General features: G+C 38.5%; 1 protein-coding gene across 19 annotated transcripts in view; it reads right to left on the minus strand.

Moving 5' to 3' along the window:
- Window positions 1–15,548, minus strand: part of Baz2b (bromodomain adjacent to zinc finger domain 2B) — a 308,453-nt gene that overhangs the window by 169,964 nt on the left and 122,941 nt on the right. For 16 of the 19 annotated variants that reach the window (XM_031370349.1, XM_031370366.1, XM_031370355.1 and 13 more), the window contains one exon: window positions 10,340–10,381. The exons of 1 other annotated variant lie outside the window; for it this stretch is intronic. The gene's annotated coding sequence lies outside the window, so the exon portion shown is untranslated. Of the gene's footprint in view, window positions 1–10,330; window positions 10,382–15,548 lie in introns of all 19 variants that reach the window. 2 more of the 19 variants (XM_031370346.1, XM_031370359.1) reach the window with 1 other exon arrangement.

Raw genomic sequence — 15,548 nt, forward strand, 5'->3', positions numbered from 1 at the left:
GGAGGGAGGGAGGGAGGGAGGGTAGGTAGGTCTGTCAGTTGGTGGGTCAAGGCAGTATCTCACAGGTCTGGTATTCCATGCATCTCCTAAGTGATTTTAGAGATTAAGTGATAGCTATCAAAATTCCACCCCTAATTCCATCACTTTGACACCCTAACACATCAGTTTTAAAACTGATGTGCTATGCCTTAAAAACCAGTCCCACCTGGACAATGATGCCAAGTTCTTTCAGCTCAAGATGTAGGCTGTCCCCCAACTCCCTGGACTACTGCTGAGCTTAGCTTGGTCTGCAGCTCCTAGTGAAACACAAAATGGAGCCTTGTATATGTGGGCCTTGCTCTCGTGACACCTCTAGTACCCAGGTAGGTCACAGCAGGCTTGGTGTGGACCTCCTCAACAATTACATCTGATTTCTCATCACCAGCCTGGCTCTTGTCCTGAAATTTCCTCTACCAAACTGCTCCACCACCTCATAATTTAACTTCACTCAGACTGGCAGGACCTAAGTAAATAAAGCCAGATTAGTGGCCAACATATCACAAAATGGTCCATAGCCCACTTCCTGAGACTACTTGATCTCCTCTGAAACCTCGTAACGCAGGTCAGAGCTATCTCCATCTCCCTCACTATTCCTACCTTCTAAGCTACCACAGGATGACCCATCAAGCCAGCACTTGAGAGGCAGAGAAACGTGGATCTCGGTAAGTTCAAGGTCGGCTTGGTTTATATAGCAAGTTCCAGAACAGCCAGAGCTACAAAGAAAGACAATGTCTCAAACAAACAAAAAGCCAGTCCTTTCTGCTGATTCCATCTATCACTGATTTTTCTAACACAACAACTCTTACATTCTGCCTACAAAATAGTTCCAAGTCCTAAAAGCTACTAAGTCCTGTTTATCAGGAGCAGCCCTCCTTCTCAGTAACAAGTTCTGCCCTAGTTCTTTCCTTATTGTGATGATAAAACACTCTGCCCAAGCAGCTTAAGGGAGAAAAGGCTCTGTTCAACAAACAGTTCCAGGTTACAGCTTAAGGGAGAAAAGACTCTGTTCAACTTCTTCACTTATGCGATCCCAGGTCCCACCAGCAATTAAGGTGGGTGTTCAATTAACAGAACAAGACAATCTCTCTCAAGCATGCTCAGAGGTCCAGCTCCTAGATAAGCGTAGATTCTATCAGGTTGAAAACATAAGGCTGGAGAGATGGCTCAGCAGTTAAAAGAGCACAGACTGCTCTTCTGAAGGTCCTGATTTCAAATCCCAGCAACCAGGTGGTGGCTCACAACCATCCGTAATGATGAGATCTGACACCCTCTTCTGGTGTGTCTGAAGACAGCTACAGTGTATTTATTATTATTATAATAATAAATAAAATATTTAAAAAAAGAAAACACTAACCACCACACTTTCTAACTACATTTGAATTTGTAATATGTGTACTGTGGTATGTCTGAAACCATTTAAGTAATCCCACCATTTCTTGCTACAAAATACAATACTTTGATTTGGCTTCATATGCTGTCAAGTCTTTAATGGCGTAAGTAAATCACTTTCATATCAAGTATATTTTGGGTGTAGAAATTCATTAGACCAATATAAATATAGTCACACCTCTGAAAACAGTTGGCAGATACTGGTTCTAGAGTGGATATCTTTAATGATCTAGGAATACATTTACATTAATTTTTATATTAATAATGAAAAATTTTAGAGTATCTTTCTCACTAGTATCTATGTGTATATACACACACATATATATGTGTGTGTACACATATGTATACACCTATATATATGGGTATTATACATAAATGTATATATTGTATATATATGTGTGTGTGTGTATGTATGTATATGAGTGTGTGTGTATACACACAGATGCAAGTAAGGAAAAAAAATTCACATACATACACACATATATAATTCTCTTCTCTAAATAGTCTGGGCTTACCTCAAACCTAAAAGCGAAGGGTAAGTGCAGAAGGGCCTGAAAATCCCCATACAGAAGAACACTGGATAATAGAAACCACAAAAAGCAAAAACATGACTGAAAGATCAGCTCTAACTCAGATGATTTTCTATGAAGAAAGCAAAATTTGAAATAAAACTATAGCATTAAACTTAATGCCAGGTGAATGTTTTCCAATTTTTTTCTTTCCACAAAGCTGACAAAGATAGTATGAAGCTATTAGAAAAAGACAGACAGGAATATTTGATGATAAGAGCAATGAAGAAAGAAAAATTATGAATTTTGTTATCAAAAGTCCAGGGGTCTCTTGAGCATGGAAAAGCCAGGGAACATTGCAATCGTGAGGCATAGTGTCCTATGTGTGCTGCAAAGTTTAAGCATTCTGTCTTACATTACCATGGAAATATACCTGTGGATGTGGTGTTTTGAAAGAAGTATCAGCAATGTTTGTGATAGATTTTTTTGTTTTTTGTTTTTTGTTTTTTTCGAGACAGGGTTTCTCTGTGTAGTTCTGGATGTGCTGGAACTCACTCTATAGACCAGGCTGGCCTCCAACTCAGAAATCCGCCTGTCTTTCCCTCTCAAGTGCTGAGATTAAAGGCATGCACCACCATTGCCCGGCATTAGATTTTTTAAAACACCCATACCATGCTAACTCAGATGGTTTCGTACAATAAAAAGCTATTTTTCCATTTTTACCAAAATCCTTTCTTACTACAGATCATTATTATATATGTGTGTGTATATACATATATATATATTTCATATGTATATGAGGAGAACAAACTACAATAGCGAAATCCCATAACTCAGCGTGTGACAATGACTGGGCTGACTGCCTTGCATGTCACCTGCTCCTTGACTAACATGTCTGTACGCACATACCTTGGAGTACATGTGCACAAGTCTTTCTTCTACAGTTTCTAATGTTCTGAGATTATTCCTAGACCTTTTAAATTTTTGTCCCATTTCAAGCAGACAGATAAATAAGAAGGTATCCTTGCTGGGCAGTGGTGGCGTACGCCTTTAATCCTAGCGCTTGGGATGCAGAAGCAGGCAGATTTCTGAGTTCGAGGCCAGCCTGGTCTACAGAGTGAGAAACCCTGTCTCGAAAAAACAAAAAACAAAAAAGGTATCCTTAAATCAGCTGAGGTTCTAACCTTGTCCGCTTTACCACGTCCAAAAGCCGACGGCAGGCGTGGCGGTACACACCTGCGATCCTAGCTTTTGAGAAGCTGAGGCGAGAGAAGCATGGAGCCTGGACTACCTAGGAAAGGGCCAGTTTAAAAAAAAACAAAAACAAAGGTATAACGAGTCTGTGAAACAGTATCACCACACATGCAACTGTCTGACTCAAAACCACATGTGCTCTCCATCCCCGCCAGCCATAAGCAGATGCAACAGTGTAAAGCTTTAAAGGATGTGGCAGAGCTGACTGGAAAGCTGCTTTTGTTCAAATACACATTTAAGAACAGCAATGGAAATAGATTTATATTAAGTACTTTAGATGGTTACTATACAGTAATTCTGAAGATCTTTTTCAAAATATTCTGATTCAAAATGTCTAAGATATTTTATAGCTCTACTATATGCTATAGATTATATTACATTTAACTTTAGTTTATTTTACTGACATGTCTACCATGTTGGGTTTACAAAAAGACTACAAATTCCTGTACAGACTTACTAAACTCTACTTACTCTAGTTTGGGTGTTATAAGGGGAAAGTGGTGGTCAGATATTAGATAACAAACCTGTTATAGAAATGGTTGGTTACAGATAAAGATGTAACAAGACTCTTTACTAACCACTAGAATATACTGAGAACATCTCAGCTTACCCACTATGCAATGTAACACTATGCCATCTAAACTGTTAAAGGTTCAAATAAAATGAGCCCGCATGCACACACTGGTATATTTACTTAAAAATATTTAACAGAAAAACATTAAGTAATATTGAAATTATCAATATTAAAAATGAAAGGCTGGAGAATCTTAGAATTTAAAATGAGGGCATTTAATAGAAATGTATATATTAATGTGTAACCTTTACTTAAAAGAGGGCAAGGAAAACCTCTGCCACAAGCCAAAAAGGTGGAGTAGCCAGTTCCAGGAACTCAAGAGCCTCAGGGCTCGGGTTCCTAATACCTGCCCCTCCTGAATGATCCACAATGAGGGCGGAACTAAGAATGAAGGTCTAGTGGTTTATGAGACTCTCCACCCCGTCCGTCCGACCGATAGGTGAAGATTACATTCCTAGAATGAATATGTTTCCCTCCCTAACTGAATACCTTGGGTTGGGTCCCTCTGAAAGTTTCCACTGTTTATGTTCTGTTTCCTTGGTAACCCTCTTCCCGCCCCCTGCTTATGGATGTTCCCTTAAATATCCCACACTTCTTGTGTTCGGTGTCGAACTCTGGCCAGCATGGTCACGAGATCGACCCCGGTACCAGTATCCCCAATAAACCTCATGTGATTGCAGCAAGTTCGGTCTCTCGTGAGTCATTGGGTGGTCGTGTCATCCCAAGACTTGAGTAAGGATCTCCCCAGTTCTGGAGGTCTTTCAAAAGAACCTGCCACTAGATTCCTAACTCCTTAATTTTCATAAAAGATCTGACATTTTTAAAATTTTTTGTTTGTTTGTTTTGAGACAGGGTTTCTCTGTATAGCCCTGGCTATCCTGGAACTCACTCTGTAGACCAGGCTGGTCTTGAACTCAGAAACCTGCCTGTCTCTGCCTCCCAAGTGCTGGGATTAAAGGCATGCACCACCACTGCCTGGCAAGATCTGACATTTTAATTGCACTCGCTAACAAAAACTTTATATTTCAACAGTACTGAAATAAAATATCTGCATCTGTTAATCTCAACCTGTCTTACTGGTAACACATGGACTTTACACATGCTTACTAAGTACTCTACCACTGAGCTACATGTACAGCCCTTTGTACTCTTTCATTTTGAGAGAGATCACAAAACAAAACAAAACAAAACAAACAAACAAAAACCAGGCTAGCTATGAACATACTAGGTAACTATGAGAGGTCTTAAGCTTGAGACCTCCTAACCTTGGCCTCCTGGGTAGCTGGGATCCCAGGACTAAACCTTTAGGAAGGAGGGGCTTGATCTGTCTGGTAAAGACCAACAAAAACAACAGCAGAGTTCAAGTAAGTAACAAGGAAAAAACAAAAAAACAACCAAACAAACCCTACAACTTTTCCCAATGGTACAGGTTTTCTTTCTAAAAACTAAAGCTATCTTAGTGTTACCAAGGCTAGCTTAAGCCATTCATTCATGGTAACACAAAACCAGGAGTTTATGCAACACAGAAATTTAACTCTGCCACAAGAAGAGAAGTATAGATGTGAAAAGCCAGGGTGAGCCAGGTGCAGCAGGACTTTCTGGGGACTTCCTTAGTTTCCCGCTTCTCAGCAAATGGTCTCCCGCCATGGTCCAATTACCACAGCTACATTTCAACAACAAAGGAGGAAGCCACAGTGCCCCACCTCTTCCTGTGAGGATGCCTTTTACTCAGCTGGACGGATCATGTCTACCATCCCAGCTCTCTGAAGACAAGTAGGACAGCTGTGAGCAGAATCCAGGCCTTCCACAGTGAGTTCCAGGCCAGCTAAAGCTACACAGATTCCTCGTGTCTTAAATGACAGAGACACAAGCAGGGCACACTACGCACACACTATCACTGTTTACTCCTTACACTCAGCTGAAAGGGAAGCTGAAATGTCTCTGTTTCAGGGAGTGGTATACTAGGGACATAACTTAGAGGAGCAAGAGCAGCAGACAGCATGCACATGTTATTACCAAATCTGATCAGGTTTTAGTTTTATCTGGAGACAGATGCCTAACTAACATTAAAATTTATAACCTAACACTGATATTTCTAATCATAGAGACACTGTAAGATTCTATTATTCTAAATATCAATTATGAAGTTAATTTCTTTTTATGTAGATCTACAAAATTGAAGTAACATTCATAATAAAATTACCAAGAAAAAAGGAATTTTAATAGAAATATGAACTACATTAATTTTTGTTGTTGTTGTTGTTGTTGTTGTTGTTTGAGACAGAATTTCTCTGCTCAAACAAATAAGAAGCTGTTCTGGAACTCACTCTATGGACCAGGCTAGGAGATCTGCCTGCCTCTGCCTACCAACTACTGGGATTAATTAGCATGTGCCACCACTACCCAGCAAATTATTTATCTTCAAATTTTCAAATGTGCATTGGTGTTTTGCCTGCATGTATGTCTGTGAAGGTGTTGGATGCCCTGACACTGGAGTTACAGACAGTTGTGAGCTGCCACGTGGGTCTAAGAATTGAACCCAGGTCCTCTCTATGAGCAGCCAGTGCTCTTGACCTCTGGGCCACCTTTCTGGCCCCTCTACTTAAGTTACTTAAAGCTTGTTTATAACATTACTAAGTATATAATAAAATATTAAGTTAGATTATTTAAAAATGCAAGTAACACTATAGTGACAGCCATTGTAATGACATTCAATGCACACAAAATTGGAAATAAATGCAAATAAAAATATGTATATTCTCTTAGAGAAAAAAATTGGGGGGATTTGAGAAGAAAGAAAATTATTCTAACCCAATGAAATAGCTCAATAGCTTCAGGTGCTAGCCCCCTGCATAATGGCCTGAGTTTGATCCCCGGAACCCACATGGTAGAAGGAGAAAACTGACTCCTATACTATCTTCTCACCAACATATGCCCACGGCGGCATGCCCCCTCAACATACACACACAACTTTTTTTTTTTTTCCAAGACAAGGTTTCTCTATGTAGCCCTAGCTGTCATGGAACTCACTCTGTAGACCAAGATGTCCTCGAACTCAGAAATCTGTCTCTGCCTCCCAAGTGCTAGAATTAAAGGCATGTGCTACCACCACCCTGCTCACACACAACTTTTTTTTTTAATATTTATTTATTATTATTATAAATGAGTACACTGTAGCTGTCTTCAGATACACCAGAAGAGGGATTCAGATTTCATTATGGGTGGTTGTGAGCCACCATTTGGTTGCTGGGATTTGAACTCGCGACCTTCGGAAGAGCAGTCGGTGCTCTTACCTGCTGAGCCATCTCACTAGCCTCCACACACAACTTTTTAATGGAAATATCCTATTATGCTTTGTATAGATGCTATGCAGAGACTTTTAATCAAGTTAGGGGTAATCATAAAACAATAATACAAATTATATCAGAACAAAACAAAACTAGATACTTAATCTTAGGAAAGTAACTGTAGATAATGTATATGAGAATCAAAAAAACAAAAACAAAAAAAAATACAAAAACAAAAAAACCAGTATGTGCTCTTCTCTGTGGTGAGTGCTTTGGGAACATTATTTCTCCTTACACTCTTGAGATCTAAGTAGAATTCCTAGGGAAGGACACTCGAATCTAATTAATTAGCACAGACTACAACTATTACACAAACCACAGAGGGAAAACATAACCATTTCTGACCCACGTCTATGCTCCTAAATTCTGTACACATTACCACCCTTCCAACTCTATCCATATTCCAAGGTCCAGGCAGAACTGTTCTCATGTTCATTCTGGCCCAGAGGTTAGCATTCTAGTCAAATATGAATGCCTTTCCCAAATAAAACAATATTACATCAATAGCTCTAATCGAATGCCTCCTTGCTAGAAATTAAAGTATCAGGAAGACTGAGATGTATGTGACTCTGATAAACTTATGAATGTTAATAGATAGATGGAGACTGAGGAGATCAGACTAGCTTTTAAAGGGCTTGTTGTTGTTCAAGTATGAGGACCTGAGTTTGATCCAAGTAAGAAGGTGGGTGTGGTGGCCACACTCATAATCCCAGTGCTGAGGATATGGGGAGAAGGCAGAGCCCTGGGACTCACTGTCTAGCAAGCCTAACATAACCTAAGGGCCTCAGGTCCTGGTGACCAACCCTGGTCAAAAAACCAGGGTGAATGAATGGCTCCTGAGGGACGATTCCAAGGTTGCCTTCTGGCTTCTACACATGCACCCCAATACATATGTACACATACAGGGACATGCACAAATATACACAGAAGAAGGTGGAAACCTATGGAAACAAACATGCAAGGGCTACAATACATTGTGAATATCATAAAATTTGATGTTTAGTAGGTCTTTTATAGTTTACTTCATACCTCTAGCCATCTATAAAGAAGCGAGTCACAGTTAACACAAGTAGCAGGCAAAAAGGTAAGACATTCTGTTTAAATATTAGTACAATCCTTTCAAATAGGCACAAGGCATCACTTCATAATTGACTATGCCAAGGCATAAGGTTGCAAAGTAGCACACAGTGACCTCATTACTTGCACTCAATATCAATCTAAAACCTATCCTCCTTCCTATGTACCCTGTTCAATTACACATGCTAAGATCCTCATTCAATTTTAATATAGGGGAAACTAAAGATACTATATAATTTAGCTACCAATATGTTTATAACTACCAACAAACACTTGCTGAGTATAGTAGAAAGTACAGTAGAAAGGTTTATGTATTCAAAAATCAATCTAAAATATAAGAGTCAATGATCAGTAAAATAGAACTAATAAAAATTAAGTATTACCAAACTGTTAGGGAAAGAGAATTACTTTCAATTAGGATGACTAGGGAAGACCTCAGTGAGGTGACTGAATATACACAGAATTTTAGGAGGGAAGATATGCTTGCATTGGAAAGCATAAACCTTGAAAAGATAAAAGAATATTCTATGTAAAAATAATGATATAAAAAGGCATAAAATATATGTAGTGTAGCATATGTAGTTTATATGGGATATAATATTACGCTATTATCTTTGAATGTTTTAATGTATTCATGAGCCAATCAGGATATCCAATTAGAATATGGATCTGAACTAATAAGAAACAGGAAGTCACTAAATGTCTTCTAATAGGGAAATACTTTTAATAAGACTGAACTTAGGATAAGGCACAAGTTTTGATGGAATTGACAATGCTTCCCACAAAAAAAATAAATAAATAAAAATGGTGAAACAGTTTTATTACCTGTGTGGATTGAAGTATAGAAGGAAAGAAAAGCAACTGTAATCTCCATTTTTTTCTAAAAATTGCTAAAATATTTTAAATATATATTTGTATGTTATAGAGCATAGAAATGTTGCCTCTAGCCTTAACTTTGCAATATTAAAGTCCGCAATTTCACACCTATGTCATCTCCTGATGCCATCCACGATATCTCATGGATTGCTAGCTGGATCCTTTTCTCCCCACTGTCTTAAGTAACTCATCATCTTTCTTGACCCAGGCATGGAGGTCCCCAAAGTCAGTGGTGCAGTTCCCTCTCCTCTCCTAACTAGAGGGTGTGAAGAGACTCACAGCCTGGCCACTGTCACAAAGTAAAGTTTCTTAACCACTTAACCTCAAAGGAAGATTTCTTGTCTTTACTTAGTCTGACAACACTGAACATTACCTCCTCCTGAAATTCCTGGATTTAGAACAGCTGCAATTAGCTACTTAATAATTTAAACTTGATTACAAAGCAGGACATGCTGCAGAGAAAGCTCCCACAGAAATGCTTTAGTATTGTTGTAAAATATTCAATTAGGTCAATAAAATTCTGATCACTACAAACAAAACAAAACAAAAACCCTTTAGACACAATTTGGTGATCCAGCAGCACTTGCCTCGTATGTGTGAGGCCAGGATTCCGATCTACCACAACAAAGAGTGAAAACAAAGGGGGAAAGGAAAGGAAGAGCAAGGGAAGAGGGAAGGGAGGCAAGAGAGGAAAGGATGTAGTGAAGAGAAAGTAGCAATGCTTCCTTAAGCATCAGTGGGACAGACCAGTGAGGGAGCCTCCGGGAAAACAAAACTTCTCTAGTCAGCACAGAGCAGCAAAACCTAAAACAACCTCCAAAAGGAATTCTGAGCGCAACGAAGAACACCTGCACATGGCTTTGTCTTATGATGATTTTAATGCCTCTGCTAACGATTGCTTCTATGCCTAGTTAAGAGAGTGTGCTGAAAGGAGGTCCAACCAACAAACAATTTACTCAGAAAGATACTTTTTTGTTGTTGGGTTTTTTTTTTTTTTTAAAGAAAATGAGAAAAGATGACAGTATGATTCACAATGAAATATGCATGTAATAATTTTAGTTATGAATTAAATTTTCATCTTAAATTATTTTAAAGTTCTTTAAGGCATTTTACAAGTATTTAAATGCCTAGAAATATGACATATGAGTCACTGAAAATGTAAACATTCAAGTGGCTGGTGGAGAGACTGGGGTAGCTTCCTGATAAACATCTAACTCAGTTCTTATTCTCAGAGTAACAAATGGACTTAGAAGCTGAACAGTCACCGGTCTTACTGTGTCAGTGTGGTCAATCTTGTGACATCACTGTTGGGAAACCTGCAACAGAAACACAGAGTTGGCAATCAGCTGAATCACACTGGAGTCATTTCAGAACCCATTTCCTTAGAACTTGTCTGTATTCTACTTGAATTAATCTAAAGTGAAGGGAACACAAAACTGGCAAGACACAAACAGGAGCAAAGCTCCTGTTGCTTACAGTGTGGCAGGGTGGGCTTCATCCATACTCAGCAACATTAGTTACTTAAAAAATAACCTATAGGACATGTGGTTTACAGGCCTTGTTTATTTTCAAATATTCGTCAAGAAAAGAATCACTGTGTCTTAAGTATATCACAAAGAGGGACTGATTCTAAACACTTCCTCTATGATTAGTAGCCCAACCCACAGTCAAAATGTCATTTACTGAAAACAGGAGAAACTGCTACACACTAATCCTTATCAAAGATTAGAAGTATCTCGGGGACGAATCCAGTGTAAGTCTTGAACCCAGGGGAAACTGTACATTAAGCCACTTCCTAAGCTGTTAATGACTTGCAGTCTATCCCTGAGAAATCTGACCTCCTAGAAACTTCTTTATTAATAGGGCTTTATTTAAGACATCTCTTAAATGCTTTAGAATTAAAAAACAACACACTGTCAGAGTTTTAAGGTTAATAGCTTTCATGTGTTGCTTTAACAAACCCTCATAATAATCCCTTCCAAAAAAAAAGCAGAAGATGAATAATCTTCATTACACATTCGGGGAGAAGCTTATACCAAGATAGGAGAACTGGTCGCACAGAAGGGGGCCGCCATGGCCTTTGAGGACACCGGCATGCATATGGTGCACCAGCATACATGCAGGCAAAACTCTTATGAATATACCAAAGCAAAACAACACTACACACTGTTAGCGCTAAGTTCCCAAGGAAAGATCCCATGAGCACTGCTTCTATAGATGGAACCCAGCTGCTGCTCAGTTATCAGCTAAGTGGGAGAACACGGAGTTGTGGCGATCTTAGTGCATCTGGCACACCATCATCTATAGAGAGCTACAGATGTAAACAAAAACACTTAAGATTACTACTGCCTATTTAAGTAAAATAAGCCATAGTAACCTGATGAACATTTTTAAAAGTCACTGCAGAAAGCATTTAAAACACTTGCATTTTAGAAAGCAAATAAAAGCAAATAAGTAAAACAAGGTAGTGAGTGGTGAAAATCTGGGGGTTGTGAATTACAGTAGGGTAATCAAGAGTCTGGAAAGTTAAGATTTAAAACTTCCAGAAGGAATTGATAACCCAAGATAGATAGATTTTTGTTTAAAATCTGTGTGTGTGTGTGTGTGTGTGTGTGTGCTCGCATGTGCACACATGCATCTACAGTAATGGTAAAGATCAGGAGACCTCAGATAACACACCAAGTGTCAGACCCTTGCTTCCCACCTTGTTTGAGGCAGGATTTCCTCTTTGCCCTTTGCTGCTATGGACAGGGGTTCTCCTCCTATCCCCCCCTCCCATCACGCTGTAGGTGCCCTGGGATTATGGGTGAATACTACAGCACCTGGCTTTAAGTGGCTTCCCTGGACCAGACACTGGCTTTCATGTGTTTACAAGGCAAAAGCATCATCCACTGAGCCTTCTCCCCAGGGGACAATAGGAGAGGAATTCATGTTAAATTAGCAAGACATCAAAGACCATAAAGTTCTCAGTTACAAGGTGAAATAAACAGGTAGTGGGAGAGCATGGTGACTTTGTTTTGAAAGCCAGAAAGATCCCTGTTACTATCATTCATTCAGGTGGCGATGTTCCCTCAAGCAGGTACAACAAGTTAAAACAATGTATGATACTGAATATGTAAAACTCAATGTGGAGCTTTATAGCTTCTATTTCAATATTTAAGTTCTAAGTTGTCTAGACTTTGAGTCTGGTTAATTTTTGGTGTGTGGTATTTTTATTTCCCACTAAGTTTTTTTTTTTTACAACGTTTATTTAAAATTTTTAAAGAAAATAATCCAAGATTCAAAAATAAATTATAAAATTTAGTTCAAATTAAGAGTGCTGATGGGTTCACTAAGGTAAATGGAGAAAGAAGAGAATATGCAGCAAAATTTGAGGGTTCTAAGCCGGGCAGTGGTGTCGCATGCCTTTAATCCCAGCACCTGGGAGGCAGAGGCAGGCGGATTTCTGAGTTCGAGGTCAGCCTGGTCTACAGAGTGAGTTCCAGTACAGCCAGGGCTACACAGAGAAACCCTGTCTTGACAAACCAATAATAATAATAATAATAATAATAATAATAATAATAATAATAATTTGAGGGTTCTTATAAATAAGACTCATGAGACACAGAGAAGGGGTGTCATAGGCTCACTGACTCAAAGCAGAACATGGGAAAGGCTGCAAAGGTAAGTGAGGGGCCATCTCTGAAGGGAGAGTGGACCAAGGAGCTTCTGATAGGATGGAGTCAGGGAAGCGGAGCTGAAAACACTTCCCTCCAAACTACCTTATAACCAGCAAAGCAGACCACAAGAGGCTACGCAGATGGAGACCATTGCTGTATTGTTAGGATCCAAAGGATCCTTCAAAGAATATCTTTCAAACAGAAAAAAAAAAAAAAAGTAATTACTACTTGAAACAAATTTCAGGTGTAAACATTTGGTTCCATACTGAACTGGGTGATGAATAAAGCAAGTGAGTGTTAGTTATTCCTCTGTCCTCCCAGGGTGTAGGCAGACACAAATAGCTCATCTGTTCCCATGGAAACATTACGCTCTCCCTCTGACCAATACAATAAATAGCAAAAAAGTTAGTTCAAGAACAAATACACTTTCTATAAAATTCTGCAATTCTGAAGAGGTAGTATAATTTGTGTAAATAGATTTAAAGAATATTCCTAACTAGATAAGAAAAAAAAGTAAATGCTCCATTTTTTATTTTTAAAAAATTACAAGACTATGTTAAAATATTTATGCTTTATTAAAACCCTAAGCTGACAGTATCAAAACTTAAGTTTAGTCATGGCATTTTTCACATGTGACTTAGCAGGTACTTGCATGAGGGGGAAAAACTGTGTAGAATTGAAATGACTCCAGAAAATAAAGCCAGACAAATATAAAACTTCTCATAAAAATCTCAAGTGGGTTTTATAAGCAACAGATAACTCCTTAAAATCATGTCAAAACTAGGAAATGTATTCAAATTACACATATAAAAAGTAATGTTTTATTTTATGGAAATATAATTCACCTAACAAACTGATTCTGCACCATTTTTCTACAAGGAACTATTATAACAGAGACCCTTCAACTACACCAAGCCTCAGAGAATACACATCAATGTGTCTCACCTACAGATGTGAGGGAACAACTGTTAGTCATTTTTTAATGAAGACTTTTCAAGAGATTAGCATGTACTACCTTCACTTTTACCCTCACTCTGCCCTAAATCAGAACGCCATCCAGGGACCGAGTTTAGGTCGCTAGCTTTGGCAGCAAGCACCTTTTCCCGTTGAAGCATCTCACCTGGCCAGGCATTCCTTACACAATGCATTTTAGCATGCTACTTGCCTTTTACTTGACAATGTTCCAGAACTCTCCATAGCTACAAAGTAAGAATATTTATGCCTACTGAAAGGACTGAAAGAAATAATATCTTATTATACTCACCAGCCAGTTAAACATGGAAATAATTATTGATGGCACCTATAACCACTAAAAGCAATAGCTATTAACTATTAAATAGTAAAAAGAATAGTTTTTGTATCTTGTGTTGTATACTTTTTCTTAAAGAGGTAGCTACATAATAAAGAAATCCATGTCTGAAGATATACCTCTGTGATAGTATGTTCGCCTGACATGTATAAGGTTTGGGTTTGAATCCCAGAACTCATATAAATAATTATTTCCAAGATGTACATGAGAAAAATAATTTCAAAAATCACATGTGTTTAATGTGTTCCAAGCATTGCAAACCTGGATTATGAACATAAGCCAAGTTTAAAAAATAATAAGCTTCCTTTTTTCCTTCCATCTTTTGATAAGAATAGATCCTAGGGCTTCACACCTAAGCTCTGAACTAGACCCCCAGTATCACAGGCATTTATTATAGGCATATATTGTAGATATTGTAGGCAATTACTGTAGACACAAAGGAAAGCACAGCCCTTTGGGGGCAGGGACAACCAGGAGAGTCCAATCTGGACATGACCCTGAACCACGTGAGAAGAGGCTAGGGGCAGGAAAGGAGAGAAAGGGGGAAACCGGTGCTGCAGCCAAGAAAGCAAAAGGTCAAAGGGGCGAGTCAAAATGGCTGAAATTATATAGAGAAGGGCCTCTAGAGGAGGGAGATATAATACCATCTATATTCTATAACAGGTAGGGACGTTGGAAGAAGCTAGTGGCAAAGTCCATTTTAACATGTTCAATAGGCTCCTCCTACACTGGTCCAAGGATTTGAGATCTAGTTAGGGTACTGCATGAATGTGGTTCACAGACAGATAAGAAGGAACATACATATACACATGAATATAAATAAATATTTTTTAAAGTAAAAACCCAATACTGGGGAAACTATTGGTAATATGATTTGTTCAGTTCTATGCAGACAAGCTTTATGCAAACTTTAAATATTTAATTATTTGTTACTATTTCAAATGGTACAACTGTGCACTTTTTTCCTTATGGTACTCAGGATAGAACCCAGGGTCTGTGTACTCAAGATGAGAGCTTTATTGACTGAGTTTTGACCATAGCCCCACAGTTATACATTTCTGGATATTAACATAATACCATACCAATACCAAGTTAAAATAATACTCTTAAATACGTCAAGTTTTATTTCACCTAGGGAATGTGGGCAGGTCTCAATACATGCTTAATAAAGACAAGGCACTGATTTCAATCCCCAGAACTAATAAACTAATAAATATCTACCCTCCCTCCCTCCCTCGATCCCTCATTCTCTTGGTTTTTTGAGACAGGGTTTCTCTGTTTTAGCCCTGGCTATCCTGTAGAGCACCTGTTTCTGCCTCTGCCTCCTGAGTGCTGGGATCAAAGCCACCACTGCCCATCAAATTTCTCTATTTTTAACAAAGCAAGGTAGAAGCCCTCTCCATTCTCTGGGGTATGATATGATCACCTCAGTAAAACAGTCCCAATTTTGGAGAAAAGGAACTATCTTTTTTTTTAAAGTTTTTTTTTTTTTTTTAATTTGGTTTTTTTTTTTTT

Source organism: Mastomys coucha, unplaced genomic scaffold, assembly GCF_008632895.1.
Source record: "Mastomys coucha isolate ucsf_1 unplaced genomic scaffold, UCSF_Mcou_1 pScaffold15, whole genome shotgun sequence".
Classification (NCBI taxonomy): Eukaryota; Metazoa; Chordata; class Mammalia; order Rodentia; family Muridae; genus Mastomys; species Mastomys coucha.